Source organism: Pleurodeles waltl, chromosome 7 (genome assembly GCF_031143425.1).
Source record: "Pleurodeles waltl isolate 20211129_DDA chromosome 7, aPleWal1.hap1.20221129, whole genome shotgun sequence".
Taxonomy (NCBI): Eukaryota; Metazoa; Chordata; class Amphibia; order Caudata; family Salamandridae; genus Pleurodeles; species Pleurodeles waltl.
Genome location: NC_090446.1, coordinates 643,341,302 through 643,368,251, shown reverse-complemented (window position 1 = coordinate 643,368,251; position 26,950 = coordinate 643,341,302). Strand labels below are relative to the sequence as shown.

Sequence of the window (26,950 nt, the reverse complement as noted above, 5' to 3'; positions counted from 1 at the left end):
GAGGGAGACGCGCAAGGGGAGAGAGCGAGATGTGGTACAAGCGCACAGAGAGGACAGAAACAATAACGTGACTACTAGGCAGCAGATACTAGCACAAAGGGTACAGATTGAAAAACAGAACAATGTGATTAAAGTACAGTACAGTGAATACAGTGGGCACAGCAGAGACAAACGGCACAACAGAGACAAACAGTGTGAAAAACAAACACGACAGAAGCAAACCTTACTGCCCACCACTGGGCCACCAGGGATGAGGTGCAGGCGGGGCTCTGCGGGTGGAGGAGGGCCTCGAACACGGGCAGCAGTGGCAGTCAGGGACAGAGCACCTGCAGGGTGCGCTGCGCGGCGGGGGGAGCGTCCTGTCCTGACAACAAGGTCAGAGAATCAAGTTGACAAAGAAGTAGTGGTAGAGGAGAATGTGATAGAGAGAAGTGTTGATGAGATTGGTGTTGTGGTTGACGGATGATGTTAGTCAGGATGGTATAGAGGTTAATGATGGTGCTGGTGATGATCGGATTTTTCTCACTTAAAGAAAAAGGAAGCCACAGCATGGCCCAAAGATTACATTCTGGAGGGGAAGGGTGAGAGTGTTTAATATTGCGGTATACAGCTGTGTACATCTTTTTTAGTATTATATTTTATGTGGTAAACTGATATGTACATTTTGTTTTGTGTACTATATTTTATGGTTTAAACATCTTTTATTCTGTTTTAGGACAATGTAGTTCTTAGTGCATGATTTATTATTTTTTGCTTTACAGTATATTGAAAGGAGGGATGTCTTAAATATGTAATTGTATGTTTGGGTGCCTTTAGTGTATCTAAATCCCACCCCATGCCTCCTTAATTCTCCTTCAGACTCTCCCTGCACTTTTATTTCACTCTTGCACGTTCTGGCTGTTCCCCTTTCTGTCAGCTTTTCTGTCTTTGCATCCTCCGTGTTTCAGATGTTTGTGTTTTTCCCTCTCTCACTCTAAGAAAATATCTGATGTGGAAAAATAAGTGCCAGTGCCCAAAAATAAATTCCAGTGCCCGCTTTCGACAACCACAGCGGTGTAGCACAAGCCCCTGCAGCCCCTGAGGTGAAGGGTCCCCAACCTCCAGAGGGCCCCCAACACTTCAAGGGAGTCCCCTCGTTATCTGAAGGCCAATTAATGTATCTAAGATATATGAGACTCAGGGGCCCCTCATCACATACTGGGGGTACCATTTTATGTTACGCCACTGGGCAAACACCTGCTCAAATTAAGTACTGGTAACAACCTAAATAAAAATCATGGCATATCAAGAGTCAAATAATCATAATATGAGATCAAATGTAAAGTTCAAGTATTAGCAGAATATATGGTTTGGGACAGGAATGAAAACGGACAGGAAAGCAGGACCTTATGTGCTCTCACTGTTTAAGTATCTAAGATACTCAAGAGTTCCTGATTGAAAATAAATCACCACGACACAGGAACTGAACACAGTTTCTTTGAAATACATACAGTTTCAACAAAAAGGCTTCAAGTTTGGTAGGCCATGAAACGAAGATGCATGCTTTGATGTATTTCATAGGTCCCGCAAACCTTGTCTTCACTCCTGCAATCACATGAGTCCCAACCACAGATTTAAGAAGAGCTGTGGCAGTCGAGGCCTGCCTTTCATTCCTCGTTGCGGATAACTCTTAAGTAGCTCAGTTGCCCAATACGTATTGAAGAGAAATCTGTGTCCAGACTGCAGGCCAGAGGTTTGATTGCTTGCAGGGTATAATCAATATCGCATACTTGAAAGGTCGATATAATGAGTAAAACTGAATTTAATAGCATCACCGAGACACAATTTAGTATGTGGCATGGACTTTGTAAACACTGAATATGCACTTGGTTGTATATCAACCAAATATATTATCTCATAGGATTGATGTGCGTAATCCAGCAAGTCCATTCCCAGGAAGGAGCTACCATCTGGGTTTATTTGGTTTAGGTGATATCACATCCTCTCGGAGAAGAATATCAAGATACTTATAAATTGGAGATCTCAGTGGATTGGTGAAGAGTTCCACAGTTTTTGGTGCCACAGTTCACTGTGATGAACCAATATCATTAGTAATCAAAGTTCATGAATAATTAGTGGTTTGCCTGTTAGCATGCACAACGAATATGGGATGTTAGCCCTGGGGTTGTTCTGCAAGCAAATAATAAAACTACCAATGACAATTTAAGAAAAATGAACCTGCGAAGATTACTCAGTGAATTAATCTATGGTCAATTCCCTGTCCCGGCCTCTATTTCCCAAATCAATCTATCCACTATTGCCCTTAGGCTGTCCTGTTTTGACCCTATGTCCTTGGAACAATCCTCTAAGGGTCTTGTCAAATGCAAGTCAGGTTCTCACTTGCCCCTTGCTCCTCAGCCATTCTCAATTTGGTGGAGTTGGTGGTGAATCCTATTTTAAACAGATTACTCAATGATTCCCTCACTCCCCCTCTAGTTGGAAATGGGCTCTTTTACTTCTTTTACCTAAGAAGCCGTAAACCAATCCTAAAGTACTGAGTAATTTCAGACCTATCTCACTTCTTCCTATTGCTGCCAAGTTCTTGGAGAAACATGTAAACAGGCAACTGACAAACCTTTTGGTGATTAACCATGTGCTCCACGAGTTCACAATCAGGTTTTCGTTTCGGGTACAGCATGAGATCGCTCTCTTGAGGTCTCTGACTATATTCAAATAAACCTGGATTTAAACACTTTGGCCATAGTAATGCTTGTAGACCTGTCTGCAGCATTTGATACCTTCACTGATGCTATTTTGCTTGAAAGGCTGGAAATTATTGATATCAGCGATGACGTCTACTATTGCTTAAATCCTTCATTAGCAATCGTAGGCAGGCTGTTTTCCTTCCTCCTTTTACCTCTGCAACAAAACCTTTGGGCTGCAGAACTCCAAAGGGTTTGACCCTCAGCCCCACTCATTTTTATATTTATATGTCACTGTTAGCTAAATTTATTGGGTCCTGGTGAGTGAGAGTTGTATCCCATGCAGACAAGACTCAACTCCTCCTGGCCTTTCAGGAAAATGTTCCATCTCCTCTGAGTTCCTTCTAGTAATGCCCCCACTCTGTCGTGAACTGGATGAATGCTAACTTTCTAAAGCTTAAACCAGATAAGACTGAAGTCCTGTTCTTTAGTGTTAAATCCACCCCTGATTCTAATCTCTGGTGGCCATCGGAGATGGGCCCTCACCCATGACCTTCCCATGTGGTAAGAAATCTAAGGGTGAAATTTGATTCTGAGCTCAGTTTGGAGCCCCAGGTTAAAGCATTATCAGTCTCTTGTTTAACTCTGAGATCCCTGAGAAGGATGCTCGATCTTATTCCTGTTGAACATCACAAAACGATTGTCCATGTTTGGATTACTTCAAAGCTGGACTATTCCAACAGTTTATACTTAGGTCTCCCAGCTTTTCTCGTTCAGCATCTCCAAACCACCCAGAACGCAGCTGCGTGGCTGATTGGCAAACTCCCACCCTGGGTCTCTGTATCTAGTTACTTACGCCAGTTTCACCGGCTGCCAGTAAATAGAAGAATTTAATTTGGGGCCCTTACCTGAGCATTTAGAGTATATAATCAAAAGTGTCCTCTTTATCTTAGGCACTGCTTTAGGCTCTCTACTCAGGTGCGCCCCTTTCAGTCTAATAATCCTAAACTGCTTCAAATGCTGCGTATATACAAAGCCAGAAGGGGAGACAGATCCTTTGTCTTATTTAGCAACCATGTTGTGGAATGTGCAACCACTTGCTCTGAAAAGCTGTCCTTCTGAAACAGCATTTCAAAAACATCTAAAAATGCTTCTTTTTGATTCCGGTACTAACAGGCTCTAATTATGGTTGTTTTCTTGCTGTTTTGCAGTGATTTCTCGGCTAGCGCCGGGACACCTCAATGAGGTAGGGGTGAGTTCTATAAATATATTGTATTGTATTGCAATTAATGCTCACCATGGCCAACCGGGCCTGTTACAAATTTTTGCAGGGCGTGGACAAAACCTTGATGTGGGCACAGTAATGCACCTTCCATTTTTGCCAGGTGACATAACCACCTGATTCAAAGTGAAAAACAAAACTTGTGTGAGGGGAAGAATTAACAAGCATTTGCAATGCAACCGGTCTCACGTTTGCCTGATCTAGAGCAATTAGCATTGTAAACTCCTAACCGGACTTTTCTTGCCACATAAATTGAAAATGAAAATAAAACAGTTTCACAGAACTAACTGGAATTTTCTTGCCAAATAAACTGAAAAGTAAAAGTTTCACATAAGGGAGCTGATGGCCGCCATCAGTGCTAAGCAGACACACAAAGGGTAATAAAAGTTCACTCGTAGTGAAACCTATCAACAAAAGTGCAATTATCCATGTAACCGGCAAAAGTGAAATTATCTACGTAACCGGCAAAAGTGCAATTAACTATGTAACAGGGTGGATTGCTTACAAAGCGCTTGACTTCTGCTCAGCCTGATCGCGCTGCAAAAAAAGAGAAAAAGTAGTCCAGAAACCGGATGGAAAACGTGGAGCCTCGTAAGTTTTCTGTACTTGGTCGCTGCGCTCATGGAGGGCTAAACACCAGAAAAGGCATGACTTATGCATGCCTTTCACTAATGAAAGCAAGCAGATTTTAAAAGGTAAGCTCACAAACCAATGAAAGAAACTGACGTGACATGGGCATGGTTTGAAGCCCAAAGAGAGATTACAACACAGGATGAAGCGCTTTGCTCTCTCCCATAAAAATAGCAGGTAAAGCATTTACTGCCATCTAGTGGTGTAGCCAGGCAAGCTGCTTTATAATTCATAAAGACAGACATACATGCTTTAACTCAAACAAAATTGCTAAGCAAACTTTGTTTCAGGAGATTTAGGGCCAGATGTAGCAAGAAAACATTTTGCGAGTTGCAAATTGTGAGTACTAGCGACTCGCAATTTGCAACTCGCAAAATGGAATGCAGAAAGGTGTCTCAGACACCTTCTGCGACTCGCTATGGGGTCGCAAAGACCCACCTCATGAATATTTATGAGGTGGGTCGCAGTTTGCGACCCCATAGCGAGTCTAGGCACTCACAGGGATGGTGGCCTGCTGGAGACAGCAGACCACCATGTCCGTGACTGCTTTTTGAATAAAGCAGTTTTTTTTTCTTTTTGCAGCCCGTTTTCCTTAAAGGAAAACGAGCTGCAAAAAGAAAAAATACCGAAACCATTTAGTTTCGTTTTTTTCAGAGTTGGCAGTGGTCCATAGGACCACTGCCTGCTCTGAAAAATTATTTTTTTGGGCATTTACAAAGGGGAAGGGGTCCCATGGGGACCCCTTCCCTTTTGCGAATGAGTTACCATACACTTCAAGTGGATGGTAACTGGGAGTTGGTTTGCGACCACATTCGCGGTCCCAAAGCAACTCTGCATGGCGATGCGGTCGCAAATAGGAAGGGAACACCCCTTTCTATTTGCGAGTCGCAGCCACAAATTGCGAGTCGGTAGAGGTAGTGCATCGCGTTTGGCCTTTTGCGCCTCGCAAACTGTGTTTTTCGCAGTTTGCAGGGCGCAAAAGGCTTGCTACATCTGGCCCTTAGACACCAAACTGTATGGGGTCGAGATATAATCTCCTTGTAGCCCAACTCTATGGAATGCTGTGATATGAGGTGAGCTGTTGGAATCCAAAGCAGACTTAGCCTTCCAAAGTTCTCTGTAAGTAAAATGTATTCTATGCTATTTAATAATAGTAATACCTATTATTTACAATTTTTAAGAACAGTAAAGTGCAGTATAAAATATTTTCCAAAACAAATAGAATTAAAATAAAACTAAAGGATTGATTGAGCAATGAATAAGCTTTCAAAATAAAACAATTCATTGAGTAAGATATCTCAGTGTTAAACGCTTGTTGTTGTGAACTACAGATAACAAGTTTGAATCTAGAGAAAGCCACATCACATGGTAAATGGACTGCACATTTTTACTTCCAGTGTCTGTATTTTAAGATAAGGCCACTGCCATGCAGCAAATGTAAGGGGCACTTGGCTGGTTACATGTGTGAGGGCTCTGCTTATGAGAATATCATTGTGTGCTGCCCAGTAACTGTGCACAGGCAGCCTGGCACAGATGGGACTCTGCAAGGTTAGATACTGACAACTAGTGTGAAACCTGTGTGCCAAGTTTGAATAAGCAAGTCCCATGCAGGTATGTACACCTCATGGGTCAGCCAGAATTTTCATATTTCTTTGGCTGAGCTCAGGATCAGAGTTCAGGTGTTTTGTCAACCTTCTGGAACACGTTAATTACACTGCTGCCCATCAGAGGGAACAAAAGCCTCCCCATGCAAAAGGAGCAAATAACAGTGTTTTACTCAGCTCTTGAGAATGAAGGAGTGGAGAAGAAAATCTGCATCTGTTAATTAGCTGTCACACTGTGCCAGACTTGGGCCTGCCCAGGCCAACAGAACAAAGGACGAAACTTAGGGGCTGACTTAACCTAGCTTCTCCGTGCACCACATTAGCGTAATTTTTTAATCCTAATGTGGCCCAACGCGCGCAAAAACAATCCAGAGAGGCATTGTACCTCTTTCTATATGTGCGGCAGATAGCAACACACATGGAAAGAGGAAAAAACAATGAGAAATGAAAACATTTCTCCTCATTATACCTCTCTGGGGAGGCGTAAGGTTTTGGCACTGCTCCAGTTTACGTGATTTTGTAAATCTGGGGCAGTGTCAAAATCGATGCGTGTTGCATGGGAACACCCACCACTACTCCCATGGAACGCCTCCTCGACGCAAAGTAAGGCAATGCAGCAGCTTGCGCTGCTTTGCCTTTCTCCATATCTACAACGCCATTCAAAGCCACTCAAAGCCACTCAGGAAGGCTTTGCGTCACCTCATAGGTATGATTGAGAGGCCTGTGCTGCTGGAGCATCAAAAAAGGTGATGCTCCAGCAGCGCAAGTCTCTCATAAATAAACTCAAAATATTCTCTACATTTGTTTTAGGTCTTTCACTGTCAGATAGCTACATATAAAATAACAGCCAGCTTAAATGAAAAATAAATAAAAGAAAGTTGTTACTTATGGGTAAATGCACTGTAGTGCATTATGAAACCTCTATTAGTTAATGCACTGCAGAGGTCTGCGTGTAACCAATGAGCGACAGAACGAAATCTTGGTTAGTGCAGTTGAGAATAGTGACTTGTGTATTTTTAGTGCCATGAGGTCACAGACTGTGACAGAAAGCACTGTGAATATGTGAGGCATTATTTTATACTTGCATCACACACAGGATAAGATAGGCCACTACAAAAAGGTTTAAGACAAAACTGTGGTTCCAAAATGTATATTTAAGTAATACTAGAGCATATGCAATATCTTTTTTTTTTAATAGCTGTCCCTTCAACACCTCCAGGTGAAGTAAGCACTGTGGAAATACAATTACAATTAAAAGCAGGCACTTCACAGCCCAGTTGTTAACTCTTTGCACTACCCTCAAAAAGAATAAATATTTGTCATCCCAAAGCTTTGAGTGATTCCATAATTTAAAGCTGCTCCCAAGCACCCTTTACATTTGCAGATGAGCTCATAGAGCACATTTGCATTTTATTCAGGAAGCAGACACCCTGGGAAGGCCTCAGCTATCTGTGCGGCTTTCACAGCACAGGAGACTCAAACTTCAGCTGAGGCATTTTGAGGATCGGCTGGGGGACTGTGGGACCCCCTTTCCAGGACTCCACGGCCCCCCTGGGGGTCCCGACCCCCAGATTGAAGACCTCTGCCTTACAGTCATCATGGAACAGAGCGCGCCTTGACGCAAAACCTGATAGACTTTAGAAAGTATGTATTGTGAATCTACCTTTTTTCTTTGTACTCCATGTATCATTTTGAAATGTTTCGGCTGGAAGGCCTGATGCAGGTCTATGGAATAACATATTTCTATAAGCTCCTGTTTGAGAAATGTTTCAGAATATCTTGTGTATCTCCAGAGTGCAGTTGCTGACGAGTCAAATAGAAGATTTTGTTTTATCTCAAGAAATGGACGAGCGCTAAAACTTTTAATTAAGTTGATTTTGATTTGCCACTGTGACCTAACCATGATCATGGCATGCTAAACCTGCAGTTTTGCTAATTATGCATGCACAAATGTTTTTATAACCCCTAGTTTTGGAGGTTTGAGGTGAATTCTTATTTTCCTCTCACAAAGCTGTCCATTTTATTTAACACTTTCTTCTCTTTTAGAATGCTGTCAGTATGCTTTACGTGTTTGACACTTAGAATCTGGAGAGATTTAACTGTTTAAATAGGATTCTTGTTTTACCTGATTTTACATTCTATATTTGAGTATTCATGGTATCTATTCGTTATTTCTGTTTCGCGTATATTGATAATTCTGTAATAAATCTTTTAAAATGTACTTCTGATCTAGAAATTTGTTATTGAGTGGTTCCAATTCCTACTTGAGTTCTACTCTGCTATTGAATACATTTAATGTTGAAGAGAGTGGCATATCTTGCAGCTAGATCAACAAGAATGACGGAGCCGGATGGCCTCATGTAAAAGTCAGGTGTGTAGATTATTGGGGTTAAATACATTATTAGGGTTCGGCCCCTACACCACCATTGCAAGACTTATGAATGAGAACCCCATGGTGTCCTAGGACTTAAACTCTGCCTTGACTCAATTTGTGTGTTTTGCGAGGTGTACGCACCGCAGACATGAAGACTCACAAAAAGCGGCACCAACACTGCTCGTTCTGCAGGCCTTTTCTGCTGCAAATGACTTATCCACATTGTGTCACTAGTCTTCTGTGTCCGTCCTATGAAGTGGCAAAAGCTGTTGTACAGTCAAATTCCAATCATCATCCCCAACCTAATTGAACTGCGACCCAAAGTACCACTGGTCACTGAGAGGGTGCGCAGGATGCTAATCAAGGAAATTACGCTCTTCCTTCGGATCTGTTCAGCAATGCCAGATCTGGTGCTAATGGAATGAATAGATGTGATACTGAAAACCCTTAGTCCTTCAGAAAGCACTGAACATGTCAACCAGAGCCAAGTATCCTACATTGCACTAAGCCACCATGCAAATCATGTTGACAAAGGTACATCAAGATGGCAGAACTATTTTAAAATTGACATTGTCCTAAAGCTGAAGCGCTACCATGTTCCTGTGAAGTATGCACATGTCCATGACCCAGGAGGGGTCTATTCCAGTGAGATGCCATTTGTTGACCTATAAAACTGTGAACTCCGAATGGAACAAGTATTTGCAATACAATAGGTCCCACATTTACATGAGTTGGAGATATTGGCATTGTAAATTCATAAATTGACTTTTACCAATAATTGGTCAACCCTGCCGCATATTTAGGTCCTTTTTGCCACACAATTCCAGTGGCCCTGCATATAACTAAAGGGCTAGTAGGCCTATTGGAATATTTTTTTTAAGAAGGCTCTTAAAACACAATCAACTCCTGTAGGAAAGTACCATCTTGCCTGGCATGTTATCCCAATTTTTACTTGTATGTCAGTTGTTTTTGCCTGTCTCACTGGGATCCTGCTAGCCAGGACCTCATAGTTTGTGGCCTGAATGTGTGTCGCTGTGTAGTGACTAACTGTGTCACTGAGACTCTGCTAATCAGACCCTCAGTGCTTATGCTCTCTCTATCTTTAAAATTGTCAATGTAGGCTAGTGACCATTTTCACCAATTCTAATTGTCACACTGGAACACCCTTATAATTCCCTAGTATATGGTACCTAGGTACCCAGGGTATTGGGGTTCCAGGAGATCCCTATGGGCTGCAGCATTTCTCTTGCCACCCATAGGGAGCTCAGACAAATCTTACACAGGATTGCCACTGCAGCCTGAGTGAAATAACGTCCACGTTATTTCACACCCATTTTACACTGCACTAAAGTAACTTATAAGTCACCTATATGTGTAACCCTCACTTAGTGAAGGTTAGGTGCAAAGTTACTAAGTGTGAGGGCACCCTGGGACTAGCCAAGGTGCCCCCACATAGTTCAGGGCAATTTCCACGGACTTTGTGAGTGCGGGGACACCATTGCATGCGTGCACTACATATAGGTCAATACCTATATGTAACTTCACAATGGTAACTCCGAATATGGCCATGTAACATGTCTAAGATCATGGAATTGTCCCCCCATGCCAAATCTGGTATTGGGGTGCCAATCCCATGCATCCCCGGGCTCCAGCATGGACCCCGGGTACTGCCAAACCAGCTCTCTGGGGTTTTCACTGCAGCTATTGCTGCTGCCAACCCACAGACAGGCTTCTGCCCTCCTTGGGTCTGGGCATCCCAGTCCCAGGAAGGCAGAACAAAGAATTTCCTCTGAGAGAGGGTGTTACACCCTCTCCCTTTGGAAATAGGTGTTAAGGGCTGGGAGGATTGCCCCCCCCCCCAGCCTCTGGAAATGCTTTGAAGGGCACAGATGGTGCCCTCTTTGCATAAGCCAGTCTACAGCAGTTCAGGGATCCCCCCAGCCTTGCTCTGGCATTAAACTGGACAAAGGAAAGGGGAGTGACCACTCCCCTGTCCATCACTACTCCAGGGGTGGTGCCCAGAGCTCCTCCAGTGTGTCCCAGACCTCTGCCATCTTGAATCCAGAGGTGTGAGGGAACAATGGGGACCTCTGAGTGGCCAGTGCCAGCAGGTGATATTAGAGACCCCTCCTGATTGGTGCTTACCTGACTAGGTGGCCAATCCTCCTCTGAGGGCTATTTGGGGTCTCTCCTGTGGGCTTTTCCTCTGATAATGAATGCAAGAGCTCACCAGAGTTCCTCTGCATCTCCCTCTTCGACTTCTGCCAAGGATCGACCGCTGACTGCCCCAGGACTGCAACAAAGTAGCAAGAAGACTACCAGCGACATTGTAGCACTTAATCCTGCCGGCTTTCTGAACTGTTTCCTGGTGGTGCATGCTCTGGGGGCTGTCTGCCTTCACCCTGCACTGGAAGCCAAGAAGAAATCTCCTGTGGGTCGATGGAATCTTCCCCCTGCTACTGCAGGCACCAAACTTCTGCTTCACCGGTCCTCTGGGTCCCCTCTCATCGTGATGAGCGTGGTCCCTGGAACACAGGTGCCTGACCCAAGTGACCCCGACAGTCCAGTGGTCCATCTGTCCAAATTTGGTGGAGGTAAGTCCTTGCCTCCTCCCGCCAGACAGTAATCCAGTGTACTGCGTGAACTACAGCTGCTAGGGCTTCTGTGCACTTCTTCAAGGAATCCTTCATGCACAGCACAGCCCAGGTCCCCAGCACTCCGACCTGCATTGCTCAACTTACTGAGTTGACCACCGGTTTCGTGGGACCCTCCTTGGTAGCATTGAGACAACTGCCGTGCTCAGTTTTCTTGAACCCGTGTTCAAGTACTTCTGCGGGTGCTGCCTTATGGTACATAGGCTCTCTGTGTTGCTGAGGGCCCCCTCTGTCTCCTCTTCCAAGTGGTGCCTCCTGGTCCTTCCTGGGCCCGGGCAGCACCCATTTTCTTGAACCGCAACCTTTGCAGCTAGCAAGGCTTGATTTAACACATGCTTTATTCGATCGATCGATCATCAAAGCGAATATACAGAAGTAATAGGAATAAGATAAAACCAATAATAATAATAATAGTACTAATACATAAATATAAGATATAAAACATAGATGCCTAGAAACATGATTCAGTTTAAAATTCTCAGTACTCATAATGCACATAATACGGCTGCGGCCCCCCTCCTGCAATTCTTATAAGAATAAAAATATGGGGCACTAAATTAAAATACAGTCCTAGCAATTACGCCAGGCTACTAATAAATATTTACTAACAGCATGTATTAAAACCGTAGAATGGTGGCTTTTTAAGATCCTCAAAGCAGAGGCACAGTCTCTTATCCCCATTTCGCGACAGATGTTGCGGATCCACTTAGACCTGGGAAGGCTTGTTTGCGGTCTTTCTGCATAGAAACAACTCTGAATCCTCCAGCATTCCGTGGGACATCCTCTGTGCAAAGAAGAAGTTCTTGGCATCTTCCGTTGTTGAAGAATCTTCAGCTTCTTCCACCCAGAGGCAGCCATTTTGCACCTTCATCCGGGGTCTAGTGGGCTTCTGCCCTCCAAGGACATTTTCACGACTCTTGGACTTGATCCCCTTCCTTTGCAGGTCTTCAGGTACAGGAATCCATCTTCAGTGCTTTGCTGTCTGTTGTGGTCTTTGCAGAATCTCCTATCACGACTTGAGTGTGTTTCTGGGGAAGTAGGGTCACTTTACTCCTACTTTTCAGGGTCTTGGGGTGGGGTATCTTGGACACTCTTGGTGTTTTCTTACACTCCCAGCGACCCTCTACACACTACACTAGGCCTGGGGTCCCTAAGTGATTCGCATTCCACTTTCTTAGTATATAGTTTGTGTTGCCCCTAGGCCTATTGCATCCTACAGTATTGTATTCTACAGTGTTTGCACTACTTTTCTAACTGTTTACTTACGTGATTTTGGTTTGTGTGTATAGTTTGTATATTTTACTTACCTCCTAACGGAGTATATCCTCTAAGATATTTTTGGCACATTGTCACCAAAATAAAGTACCTTTATTTTTAGTAACTCTGAGGATTGTGATTCTCATGATATAGTGCTATATGATATAAGTGATATAGTAGGAACTTTGCATGTCTCCTAGTTCAGCCTAAGCTGCTCTGCTATGGCTACCTTTATCAGCCTAAGCTTCTAGAACACTACTAATTTACTAATAAGGGATAACTGGACCTGGCACAAGGTGTAAGTACCAACAGGTACCCGCTGTAAGCCAGGCCAGCCTCCTACAACTCAAAGAGGCAAAACATATTTTCTAGGTAGTTGGTATAGGCAACATTGCTGGGGGGCGATGAATAAATAATTGTACTCCAAGAATGAATGCTTACTGAATCACTGTCCCTTTACTGCAGTCTGGGGAGTCTAACAAAACACCCATGATTTTTCACACTTTTGAGGAGAGTGTGGATGTATATTAATGAATTTTAATGTCCATTTTACAGAATAATCAACTGCAAACTCTCCTCGAGGTTAGTTTTATCAATACACACACAGCTCACGTTTCACAGACTCAAAAGTGTGTAGTTCATCTAGTCCGGTTTCTGATTTGCATTCACAGCTTGTATCACTTGATAAATATAAAACTACAAGTCCCAGAATGCAAAGCTGAAACATAAACTAAATGAGCGAATTACACATTGAACTAGGGAGCTGGACAGCTTTATGAATACTACTCCAAGGGCTGGTTTCCAGCTTGTATCCCATTATGAAAATAAAACTACAAGTCCCAGAATGAATATATGTGCTTCAAAAAACATGTACTATGCAGATCAGAGTGCATATAATGTAAAAATCTCAAAATAACTCTGGCGATTAATTTTCTTTTTGGAGAGAGAACGTACTTTTCTCTAGTAGAAGTTTGGACTCATTATAACATAAAGCAGAGGATTAATGTTCTTTCTAGAGATAGAACATACTTTTGTCTAGTGGAAGCTTAGAGTCATCATAAGGTAGCACACAGGGTTAATGTGCCTGCTGCAAAGAACGTGTATTAGGCAAATCTCAAAGTGTATATAATGTAAAAATGTCAAAATAACACTGGTGATTTATGCACCTTCTGGAGAGAGAACGTACTTTTTCTAGGGGAAGCTTGGAGTCATTATAAGGTAGTGCACAGGGTTATTATGCCTCCTGCAAAGAACATATACTAAGCAGATCAGAGTGAATATAATGTAAAAACAATACCTCTGATCATGTTTGTGCTCTGGGGGCGATGGCAGCCAAGAGAATGTACTTTTGTCTAGGGAAAGCTTGGAGTCATCATAAGGTAGTGCAAGGGGTTAATATGCCTGCTGCAAAGAATGTGTACTGAGCAGTTCAGAGTGGTTATAATGTAAAAATGATACCGCTGATCGAGTTCATGCTCTGAGCGCCGTGAGCGCCATGGTAGCCACAAAGCGCAGACAAAAGAAAGTTTGCCTATGCCGAAGTATATTGGCAATCGTGCAATTATCCATGTAACATGGTCGATTTCCAAGGCGGTAACCAATCCGCCCTAAGGCGGGACAAATGTGAAGCATTTACCAATGACATAAAGTGATTTTTGAAAGGCAAGCCTACGAATGAATGAAAGTGATGGGCGTGAGGTGGGCATGGTTAAAAGTCCACATACTTTCAAACAGGTCAAAGCGCTTGCATAACGCAAGGGAACAAGAGGACATCTGTTGAAAGTTGCTGACTGCTCCAGCCCTGCTGGCATGAATTGAAATCTTTATTTGAGCTAAGTGTTCTAACCTTTCTGTTTAAACGGATAGCATTTCATAAGGTTTGACCTTATTTCTAAACTCCATTTATTGTGCTTCTCAGAATTTTTTCATACTTAATTATTTACAGCGACATAGTTTAGCGATTATAATCAATGTACAGTCTATTTTTCATTTGATTATTCTTTTATGACTTTGCATGAATTTTTCAGCTTCCCACTTAAAATATGTCGTTTTCGTGATTATCAAAGTATGCGAGAGGATAAAAAGATAGCCATATTCCTAAGTGATCCTCTACTGGACGTTGATGAAGTTATGCTTGAGAGATCAGCTGTTGTGCGTAAGAGAGAAGTGATGCATGTAAGGGCAGGAAAACAATGGGGCAAGTGCACGAAGGGCGAAATGTCAAAGGTCAGTGGGAAGGAAAGTAAAGAGTGCAGGTCAGTGGCCGCCATCACTGGCCACTGGGAACCAGTGCGGGTCGGGTTGGTAGCCTGCAGGTCATCTGGAAACAGAAATCACAAGGGAGAACCATTCCAGGTCAACTGGAACACGTTTAGGTCAAAGGATACCATCAGGGCGAATAAGCTACCACGAGTCAAAAGGGACCAGACAGTTTCTAATATGTGCTGGTAGATATATGTGGTGGGTTTTAGCACTCGTTTTCGGGGACAGGGTTATATTTTTTTTATCAGACTTTGATCCAAGATAAAAATTAAAAAAACAGAAATGAGGAGGAAAAGAAAGAGGGGGACATGCGACAGAGGGAAAACAGGGATGATAAAGAACATGCAGAAGTTAATTAAAGAGACAGGGTGCATAGGGAGGTTGAAGAAAGAGACTTGAGGTAAAACCGAAACTAGACAGTCTTGGTATTTAAGTAACTCTGCATTCATGTATTCAGCTGTGCTAGCAAAGGAAGTATTTTGGGGCCCTACACTTTGTATATAGGTTTTTACAAAGTATGCGATGGAAAAAGTGCAGGTGCTCTAATTATTCCGTACGTGGAAATCGAAAATTTTAAGACTGACAATGACTGCAAGCCTATCCATTTTGCTAAGGTTTCACATTACCTCTTTATTCTCCTATAACAGTGATCTCAAATCAAAACATTTCTAGGTAATTTTAAGACCAGTCCCAGTAGTTTCCCAGACAGAATGCAAATCAAAAGTGCCCCAAATCAATCATAACCCTCCCGCCAGTTTTTTGCAGATATACCATGCAATCTCCAACAATGCTCATGCTTACTCAATTTCATTGAGCCCAATGCACCCTGTCTTGCCTGACCTTTTCCCTCCTACATTCATTCTAGGTAGCAAGTACATATATTCTCTGTTCTGTTCACTGTTCTATTGGCATTTACAGCAATTTAGGTTCCGACTACCCGTTTGACACCACAGTCCATGCTCATTTGCATTTTGTGTCTTTAGGTCTGTGAGCTTTCTAACAACCACCTTCTTTCTTCTATCGCCCACTTGTTTACATTCTTAAATCTGTTCACGTAGAGCAAGTGGTTTACACCATTGACCACTCTGAAACACTCCCAACTGGGCTTTCTCAAAATCATCTCTCACTCATGAGTTCATGTGGCTTCCCGAACTGAACTAAATCCTCCTGGGGTATCACCAGATGAAACTAAAATTTCAGATTACACTTTAGAAACTAAGAACAATATTTTGGATGAAACCTCTAGAAACAGAAAGAATACCGTTGTCGTAGTTGGACTCATGCTCTAGGCAAGACTGCTGGTTTAGGGATGACCCCACTTTGTTTGTAGGCAACTAGGCCAATCCTACAACAAGTCGCAACTGTGGGCCCAACCTCCCTGGCTCTCAAGCACTACCTCACCAAAAACCCAAACAGTAAAAGATGATGTTTGGCAGCCTTTACGCACGGACTCAAGAGTGCGACATATCAGGGGAGTTCTGGTTAAATGGAGATTACCTTTTTCTCACATAAGGAACAAGTCTCATTCACACACAGACAATGAAGGAAATGCAGTAAAGTTTTAAATAGGTTGTATTAACAAGACTGCAATCTACTGTAAATTGCATGGGCTGCAATGATTAGGATAGGGTATAATGCAAGAAACAGAATTGTAAAACCAAGAGTCATGAATATAAAGACTCCCATTATCTTGCAATAACATGAGATTTGAAATAGGTGTGAAATAGACCCTAATACCCTAGCATGATGAACCTAATCTTTAACCAAAATAGAGCTATGTCTGATAAACCTAATCTGCCAGTACCATGTCCATTAGAAGTTCCCCCAACCCTTGTTACCGTGGAATGAGGCCTCTAGATCAGACTCTGTGGGGAGACGAAGGCTGGGTCTGCATCAAGGCAACGTGTAGCATAGATAGCGGTGATGGCATATGGTAGGAATCCCTCTGAAAACCCTGTCTGTGTGAGATGTATTTATTCAGATCTTGTAGGACCCTTGACATAGTTATGTTCCTAAACAATAGATAAGAAGACATGCTTGGGATGTCAAATATATTAACAATTACCTGAAAAAGTACATTATGTTACTGTCATACGTAAGTGGGAAAGTATATGATGTGAATACCTACGTATATCATTTATCTTTGGCGTTGATAGGGACACCTTCACAGAGTTGCACTGATAACGTGAAATTAAAACATCTTCCTAACTATAAACAAAGCATCCATTTGGAAGAAATAATTAAATAAATGTACTTAAACAGAGCAGGCTAAGTAGGTTAAAAGTCAGTAGGTGATGGGGGCACGGGCCTGCAAGCCAGAAGGCTAAGCTGAACTCCTGGTTTCCATTAAAACTAAATAGGATCCACCAAACCGTAATAGTGAGCAAAATGCTCTAATGTGGCTTCCAGTAATGGACACAATACTAATAATAGTTATGGCTTACAGAATAAAACAAAATCCTCCACACATAACTTCTTGAACTGGACAAAGTATGCATGGTGAAAACTCTTGAAATGGGCTTAGCATTCCAGATTTGGTATCCACAATTGAACACCCTACTGAAGGGCAAAGTTCTTCAGAAGAAGATCTTAGGTTTTCACACAATAATCCAGATGAAGCATCCAGAACAGTGTACAATTCAGGAGAAGAACAAGAGAGTTGCGTATGATGTTTAGGTCAGAACCTACAAGAGCTCTATGCAGCAGTATTGTTTAATAACCCAGGAGCCTTTGTTTCTCATTTTATACGTATCCTTTGCCCTTCTGAAGGCTTATAGTCAAGTCAACAAATGAAGTCAACAAAAATAGATCCTAACTTACCATTATTTAACTTCAGTTTTTCAGATGAAAAGGATCCTATTTCTAAAGACTCATCTTAAAAGTTGAAGCATTCCCCTAACTATTGAGGTTGATCATTATTTCGATGTAACAGTGCTCTACTAACTAGTCTGAAAATACAGGCTCATTGTTAACTTAGAAGCATATATATTAAGATAAATAAATGAGTACAATTATGAATCATCTCTGCTGATAAATATATTTTCTGTCTAATGTCCCCTAATGCAAAGGTACTCCAAGTTCACGTTTATACCATCTTGATCTTCTATATAGCTGATGTTGTATCTGGTACATGACATACAGACCTTTAGACATGTCAGCACCCCTAAAAGTCAGCTGAGGAAATATAATGTTTTTAAAGTTATTTTTATTAGGTTTAAACTAGAAGAAATAATACAGCTGACTTGTAAAAAAAACAGAAAATACATATTCATGACATTAGAGTTTACATAGCAATAATCCACACTTTTTCAGCGGTGCATTGCCACCATAGTACACAATAAACATTTTAAAATTAAAGACTAACTCAACAAACAGTCTGACTCATCCCCAACAGTCACAGAGTCACCCATTTGTCTCAAGGACCGCAGTTTGCTGCACCCTAGTCAGCACACATTGATTACGCATATATCTGGGTCGACTCGATGCTTTGCCTCCCCCACTATTTCAACCCTGTCCCAGAAATCAGTAGGCAATGACCAGACCAAGGGTTTACACCCGCCCACAGTATGAGCAGAGCATAAAACCACTTGATTAAGGGGGCATAGTGCCAGATGGACCCATGAATGTGTGGATCATGTTAGACCAGACAAATCAGTATTTGGCTAACTGGCCATCCTGCCTTACATTTTTCACACACATTTCCTCGGCTGTAGCCCAGCCCACCATGCCCTTAGGCCTGCTATCACAGGATGATGCACTGAAAAGAAGAACGTGTTTAGCACATATCAACCAATTGTAAAAATGGGATGTGTTGATTTGTATTCATTGAAAGTCAATGGAATACTATGTGACTTATGTCTATCCAACAGATCAAATTCCACACAGCCAGAACGAATTCCAGATATGAACATATGAAAAACAGCATTTAACTGTCTTAATGCATACAAAGTGCAAAACAGTAACAAATAAACACGTATTACAATAGAATAAGACAATACCAGTGTCTTGGATTTTAATCTCCCGCGTTACCCGTGCCTTAGTTATCTCACTCTGTTTACATTGCAGCTTTCGCTCTTTAGAGCCAGCTTTCTACTACAAATGCTCTACATAGTCAGACCAGACATAGCCCTGCGCAGTTGTTTGTGATATCAAAGCATATAGATAATGCTTCAATAAAGCATCAGCAATTAAGTGCCATTTCCAGCTCTTCAGCTGCATTAATGCAGCCAGATGAACCCATTTGCTGTAATTTTCTCGTGGGATAAAAGTTGGTGAAGTGGTGGTTTCGCTTTTTGCAAGGCCGTCCCAGGCACCTAATCACATCCCATCTGCAAATTGCTGCGACGCTCATTACATTTAATTAAATGCGCGGGGTCGATGACTCCGTTGCTGGTTCCTTGCCCGGAGACTGAAAATATTGCGGGATCTCAGCCACGTTGGGCAAAGCCGTGTGTACAAATAGGATTAAACAAAGGGTGCCGTCGACGAGGTAGGCTGTCCGTCTTTCTTTACTCTATTGAGACTGTAGACTCAAATCACTTTTTTTGGTATCAAATATACAAATGTAGTTGAAAATCCCATGCACTAGTGAACCACAACGACATTTTACAGTTCACAGCCGAGGAGATGAGTGGGCAGTATGGTGCACCTTCGGCAGCTGGTCACTCTAAGTTGAGAATAACATGCACTAGTGAAACAAAATGCATTCCACGCTTCATCACCAAGAAGAGAGGAAGGCGTGGGGCACCTTGCGCACTTGCTCATTCTAAAGTGAGAATGCCATGCACTAGTCATACAAAAATGCGTTTTACTGTTCATCGCCAAGGAGGTAAATGAGCAGTATGGTGCACCTTCAGTATCTGGTCACTCTAAGTTGAGAACACTATGCACTAGTGAGCCAAAATGGATTCTGGTATTGTTGCCAATGAGCTGAGTGGACAGTGGGCTTCACTTCAGCATCTGGTCACTCTAAGTTGAGAACACTATGCACTAGTGAGCCAAAATGGATTCTGGTATTGTTGCCAAGGAGGTGAGTGGACAGTGGGCTTCACTTCAGCAGCTGGTCACTCTAAGTTGAGAATACCATGCACTAGTGAACCAAAAATGGAGTCCACTGTTCATCGCCAAGGAGATGAGTGGACTGTATGGTGCTCCTTCACCACCTGCTCACTCTAAGTTGAGAATACAATGCACTAGTGAGCCAAAACGGGTTACAATGTTCATCACCAAGGAGATGAGTGGACGTATGGTGCCACTTCTGCATCTAGTCTCTCCACGTTGAGAATACCATGCACTGGAGAGCCAATAATGCATTCCAATTTCTTTGCCAAGGAGGTGAGTGGATGGTAGGCTGAACCTCATCATCTTCTCTAATTTACCAAGGCAGTGGGCCCCAAACTAACCCATAGCTCACCCTGACCGCTGCAGTGAAAAGAAAAAAGTTCATAAATGTCTGTAGCAACAGTTCTCTACTTTGATATTTGCTTTTACCTTGTAAGCTGGAAAGTTTATTTTTCAACTGGTGTCTTTCGACTCCCACTGACCACCACAGCATACATTCTAATGCTAAGCCCTAAAAATATATGCTACTGTACGTGGAGTAGAACAAGAAATGAACACCTTTGTTTGCCCTCTACTGAGAAATCTCCTGAAAATTATTAAGGAGAGTAAATCTGTTTGGTGCCAGTCTGTGAGAGGTTTGGAATACAGCCTTGTATGGTGTAAACTCCAAGCAATATCCTATTACATGTTTATGTTCTGCTCATCTCAAGCACATTTTGTGAGTAAAAAGGTTGTAAACAAATCAGAGAAATCCCTTAGAAGTCCTTGAGCCAGATGTACTACACTTTTTAGGGGGTACAAACCCTGCCATTCTGCAAATGTGTGGAGTTGGACTGGTAAAAAGTTCAGTACTATGTACTAAAGCTTTTTAAAAAGTCAATACAATTTTACCAGCTCCTAAATTTTATTTAAAATGGATACCACATTGCAATTTGGAAGGAGCATGTTATGAATGTCCCTTTGCAATTTCGATTCAGATCACTATGTATCAATGTTTTTCAAAACGACTTATTGGTGAAAACCACTAAAAAGTTATTGATTCCAAAGTTGGTGTTGTAACCTACTTGCAAACAGGAATGGGTCCCCTTTGGACCCCTTCCACTCTTTGAATTAGGCTAAAAAATCAGGGGAGTAGGCAGTGGTCCAACTTAAAAAAACACAAAACTTCGCAGAGAATTGTGTTTTCTCATGGCTATCCTATTAATGAGTGGCTGTAGGGAACACTATACCCACTGCATGGCATCAGGGTATTTCAACTTCCCCCTGCATGAATTCCAGTCTCTCGACATACCGGAGTAAAGAATGTGATGCTGTTGGCAACACAGATAGGTAGGCGGAAAGTCGGTACTGGGCAGCGCCCTCTCGACCCAGGAGCAGCAGCAGCAGAGCTTCATTTGAGCCAATGGTTGCAGATGAGGCCCAGTCAGGCACAAAACACCTATAAGGCTGAAAGGGCTCAGCCACCCCTGTTGTGTGCCATAGCCCAGGCTGAAGCTGTGCTGGTGTGTCTCCCAGGAAGCCTGGGAGAAGAAGGGCTCTAGGAGAAAGCACCAGAATAAACATTTTCTCCAGACACCTTCAGCTCATCTTGCTGCTGCACTATCTTCAAAGAAGGCGTTGGGCATCGCAGGTGGTTCACAACCCCCAGCACAACCCCACCCCCCCACCGGGGTTCTCATTGTGCAAGGCAGTGGTCACATTTTAAGGGGAGACAATGCTTGCTCATTATGCTGGTATATGGCGTCGCATCTGCACTTCAAAGGTAATCCTGGCACCTTCTGCTGCATCCATGCAAATAAGGCAGGAATCGTAAATTGTCTTGACTTACAATTGTATTTGTATAGCGCTTACCAATCCTGAGGGGTAATCACTTCTAAATTAATGTTAACAAGAGAATATTTTTTTTAATTTAAATACAGTGACCATCAGACAGTCCAGATGTTTCTGCCAATTGCATCTTTCATTGGAGAAGGAGGGTGGGGAATGGGTTGTGGTTTTGGTTCTAAAAATGCTAAGTATTGATTGAAACATGAGAACATGCAAAATAATGTTGGAAAAATAGGGGAGGGTGGATAGCAAAGATGGTCAATAGGTACAACTCACAAACCTCTGGATAAAATGTTCCTGGTTGCCTGAAGTTTTTTACCTGTGCAGTTTTATATACAGCAAAACCAGCCCAGAGGCATCAGGGTGCTTTACATGACCACCAAATTACATTACACAAAATCAGTATTGTGTTAGGCAAATGGAGATTAAGTGATACACCCAGGATCACAGGATGTTGTGTTGACTCTGGGTTTCAAACCTCATTCCCCAGTCCTAAAGTTGCCAGCCAAGATCGTTAGGCAACATATCCTCAGCTAGTTTTGGCGTCAGTGGTGACTGGTGATCTTTGAAAGTAATGAGGCATATTACTGTCCAGAAGTTCACCTCTTTATTTTCAGAATTTGCCTCACTCATCCTCATTCTATCTCACATTTAGACCCAGACACAAATTAACAAATATTTTGTGCTGGTTAGAGACACCTGCCCAAATTGTTTTGTTTAAGTTACTTTCCAGCGCAAAACCCATTTTGCAGTGGAAAGTTGCCTGAAAGTAATGGGTGTGCTTTGGGTTACTCTGTGTCAAGGAGCATTACATGGGTGGTACATGGTTGTTCCCATGCACGAGCCATGGTTTTTGACCCAAAACCTTATTTACTAAAAATAGAAGACAGTGTTTTGTGCCAAAAAATAAATAAGGCCACTTGAGAGCATGCGCTAACAAGCATTTGCAATGCAATGGGTCTAGTGTTTGCTCAAGTCAGAGCTATTAGCATTGTAAATTCCTAGCTGGCCTTTCTTGCTACATAAATTGAAAAGGAAAAGTAAAACAGTTGACTTAAGCGAGCTGATTCAAAGTACCACGGCAGCCATGAGCATGAGCACGAAAGTGAGACACAAAAAGAAAAAGAATTTAGCTCGCTGTCAAATGTATTGGCAAACGTGCAACTATCCATGTAACAGGGTCGATGGCCAAGGCGGTAACAAAACTTCTCCAAGGAAGCATTTACCACTGATAACAAAGGATTTTCAAAAGGCAAGGCCACGAACGAGTGATAATGATGGGCGTGCAGTGGTCATGATTTAAAGCACACAGATAGATTTCAACAGGCCACAGCGCTTGTGTGCTCGACCTAAAAAGGAGAAATGTTTTTATCTCTCCTAACTTTTCCCATTTTTTATGTGTACTGCACTCTATAACACACATCTGAAGTAGGAAAAGTTTGAAAGTTAGTTAAAGCACAGTATTTTGTACTGCAGATGTACCCATCCAGTAAAAAACATAAGCTAGACTCACACAGCCACTGCTGCACTGAGATGCAAAGCAGGGCAGACTGGGAACCCAAAGCAGCCCTGGCAATTTTATCAGACCAGTCCCTGGGTCAGGGGTAGGGGGGAGAGAGTGGGAGGAAAAACACTGCTGCTTTTGTTCTTTCGTTACTGGAGGCCGATATTGCATTACTGCCTCAAAACCAGCCCCAAGTAACTGTATATCTATAGGTATGGTAGTTTCCTGCTCTCTTCTTTTCATGCGACTCAGTAATTTTGGGTGCTGCACTGCATTGTGTGAAAGTTTTCATATTCTGGCCTTATTCTCTTTCCTCCCACCTACTCTAACTCACATTACTCACACACAAACATACTCATACTCATTGATTCTCATTCTCACTTACTAACACAATTACATGCACTCACTAACTCTGGGACCTGGTGCAGCTGCACCTGCTGCACCATCGATAGCTACAGTCAAGACTCTCACTCCCTCTCACAACCTCCAATCAATTACTCATACACTTATACTCCTTCACTTACTTTCTCATACTCACTTTCAGCAAATCATACACACTCCCAAACTACAATCCTCACCTTCACTCTCCTTGGCACTCTCAAACAAACACACACACACATTCACTCAATTCCATTCACGTTCAGTCACTCACAAACACACTTGAAAAAACATACACACATGGATAGAGAAATAATATTTTTGTTTTACTCACCTTATGTACTTAGCTGGCTGCTTGGAGGCTCCATGGCAGCAGCAAAGCAGGAATCTGGTGCTGGCATTAGAACCAGCAAGTCAATCTTCCTACCGAGGAGCCAGGCGGAGCAGTAAGGGCAGGATTGAAAATGTGAAAACCCACCTAAATAGCAAAGGCCTAAAATAAGCTGGGGTAGTGATGGGGCTCCTGCCCTTCTTACACAGCGTGTCTTTTCATTGGCTTCAGGGATGGAGAAATACACACCCTGACAGACCCATTTTAGCAGACATACTTCCTGAGGCATGCACAGTATGTCTCCTTATTAAAATGGATTGGGGGACTGTTGTTGAACTATGCCCCTTGTATGCACAATCCTGACATCCACCTACAGAGTGTTTTATTTTGAAACAACTCTCAGTAGCTGGATCATGCCTTGGCCCCTTCAGACCCCTCAAACTCTTTCAGTCATCAGGACCCTGGAAAGGAGGAAGAGAGGGCTGACATGCACACTGGAAATCTTTATATAAAAAGACAAAACTTATGTTTTCATGAACACTGCGAAATTACAAAACGCAGAGGGAGGGGCCTTACAGGACGTGGATGCAGGGCTGTACCCAGAAGCCCCTGATGGGAAGCTGCTGCTGATTGGCATCAAGGAGGTGGCCACAGTGATGTAATGTCACACAGTTACTCTTAAAGACCATATGCACACAGCGGGCAGTGCTGCACCTCAGTTTGGTCATCTGGCTTAAACTTGCTCTTACGCTCAGTTTGGTAGGGCTGGACATGCACATCACAGCAGGGACACACATGTAATGCATTTTTTGTCCTAAGCAAAGTCAAGGGGTGCCAAGTTCTGACTTCTCACAGTCTGCCTCTTTAGAAGGTCTTTGCGTGCCTCTTGCCCTTTACGTTTGGGGGACAAACATATAAGAGACCGATAAGGTGGATCAGAATGACAGTGTGGATAGACAGCACATGGCACTTCTCCCACCAAAGCTTTCTGCCACACCAGCATGGAGTTCGCCAGTATGCTCTGCTCTCATGTGTTCTACCTCTTGATCATAAGCATCTCTGTAAATGGCAGTTGATGGTTAGAAAACATTATGTTAAAGGAAGAAGGAGTGCCTGCTCCAAATCCAAGACACATTCACATTTCAAAGAATCTAAACTGGTAGATATAGTCCTGTGGGTTAACACACCTACTTCAGAGACATGGTCCACCTGATTCCTCTTCTTTCAGAGTCCGTCTGTTTTAACGCACAAACTTTGTGCTCTGAGGCAAGAGTTCACATTTTATGTTTTTCTTTAACTTTTCTTTGATGCTCAGACCCACACTTTCTTTCCTATGTGCTACAGTGCATTTTCACTTCTATTACATTGTCCATGGGTAGTCACCTGGACCTCACCACTGGTCATCCTGCCCTAGGCCCCTCTTGTCCCTCTCTCCACATGTCACCACCTTCTCTCTTCTTTCCTGTCATCCACCCCCTTAATGTTTCTCAACCTGCCCCTTCCCACCCAGTACATTCCACCTTTGTCTTGTTTCATATTTCACATTGTTTCCTTGTCTCGGCCTGATCTTTCTCAGTGGACAAAAGCTCTGCATACCGTGCCCTCCATCTTTCTGCTACAGAGCACCAGGCATCTGTTCAGGTGATGGAACATGAGCTCCGCAGTGGTTTAGGGTTTAGGTGTTGTGCACTGTCTGCAGCTACAGGAGCTCTTTGAGAGGGGTGCAGCAGGGTTGTGGGCATGCACACACTTTCCCACACATGTCTACTCACAAAGTCTTCTAATGGCTATCTCAATGTAATCCTGCACAATTGCCTTATGCCTATGCTCACCACAACAAGAATACATTTAATTTTTACATGGCTTCAGCTTCTTCACTAATATGGCTGCCAACACTACTTCCCATGATAAATTTCTGATGCAGGAAGCACACATTTAAATCTATGCATCTTTGTCCCTCCATCTTTCATTTGGTTAGAAAGAAAGTGACTGAGTGCAAGTTTGGCATAGGTTGTAAATGTGCATTTTTATAAGAAAATTAATGTAGAGCTAACAAAACGGGAATTGGTGGTATTGTTGTGATTTATAATATTGCCTAATTTCTCTTACAGCAGTGCTTAGCCATTTTAAAGAAATATTGCAGGGCTAAAAACTGGAAAAAGTATCATCAGCCATTTCAACGCTACCTTAGATGACGGAAAATACGACATCAAGAAAGATACTCCTTCTCATCTGGATTGCTTGTCTAAACGCATGGACGGCTACTATGGAGATTATTGAAAAGCCATTGCATCTTCAAGCACAAATGTGTCTATTACATGTTTTGGTGCTTTTATTACACAAAAAGCAGGGGTGTAAAACGCGTGTATTTTTAAGAAACCATGGAAAATATTTCACAGTTACCTTTGAAATACAGGTTTTGTCATCATAATAGTAGTCACTAAACCACTGTGCAGATGTTTTACATTATTCAGGCTATTAAGATTATGCAGCTTGGAGGACTAAAGTTATCTTTATATTATGCAGCAAAAAAGGCAAATTATGTGGCACTATGTCTGGGGGTATTATTTTCATCTGTTTGAGCTAGAAAAAACAATTTTGGTGAAATCTGCATATTTTGGAAATCATGTGGCAAATTCAGTAAATCTTTAATTATGCTGTAAAGCTTGCAACCACAGATTCACAAATATCCACTGATCTCACTATTTACTATTAATTTATCAAGAATTTATTTGTGACAGGTAAACAAAACCTCAACATTTTAATTCCAGTCAGTGTCCATTGTTAGCTGAACTTTGAAAAAAACAGCTTGTAATATAAAAAAAAAAAACATAATGGGTACCTTGTCATTACCATCTCCGTCTTCTAATGACATTTATAAACTACAGGGCAGAAGATACCAGAACCCCTCAATGATAATGTTTGGCAACATTACACAGTTACCCATTATGCATGCTCTGTATGTACGTAACTTTAAACCATTGTGCCTATGTAGACAGATACACCTTAAACAGACAACTCAAATTGGTGCTTCCTATGTATAATATATAAATTTCAAAATAATTTGCATTAGTCTACACACTAGACAGCTTGAGGAATACGGCC

General features: G+C 42.4%; 1 long non-coding RNA gene across 2 annotated transcripts in view; it reads left to right on the top strand.

Annotated features, from left to right (window-relative positions):
* Positions 1-26,694, top strand: part of LOC138304507 (uncharacterized) — a 182,543-nt gene extending 155,849 nt beyond the window's left edge. For both annotated transcript variants that reach the window (XR_011205582.1, XR_011205581.1), the window contains one exon: positions 25,957-26,694. This is a non-coding gene — a long non-coding RNA (uncharacterized lncRNA). The remainder of the gene's footprint in view (positions 1-25,956) is intronic.
* The last annotated feature ends 256 nt before the right edge of the window (positions 26,695-26,950 follow it).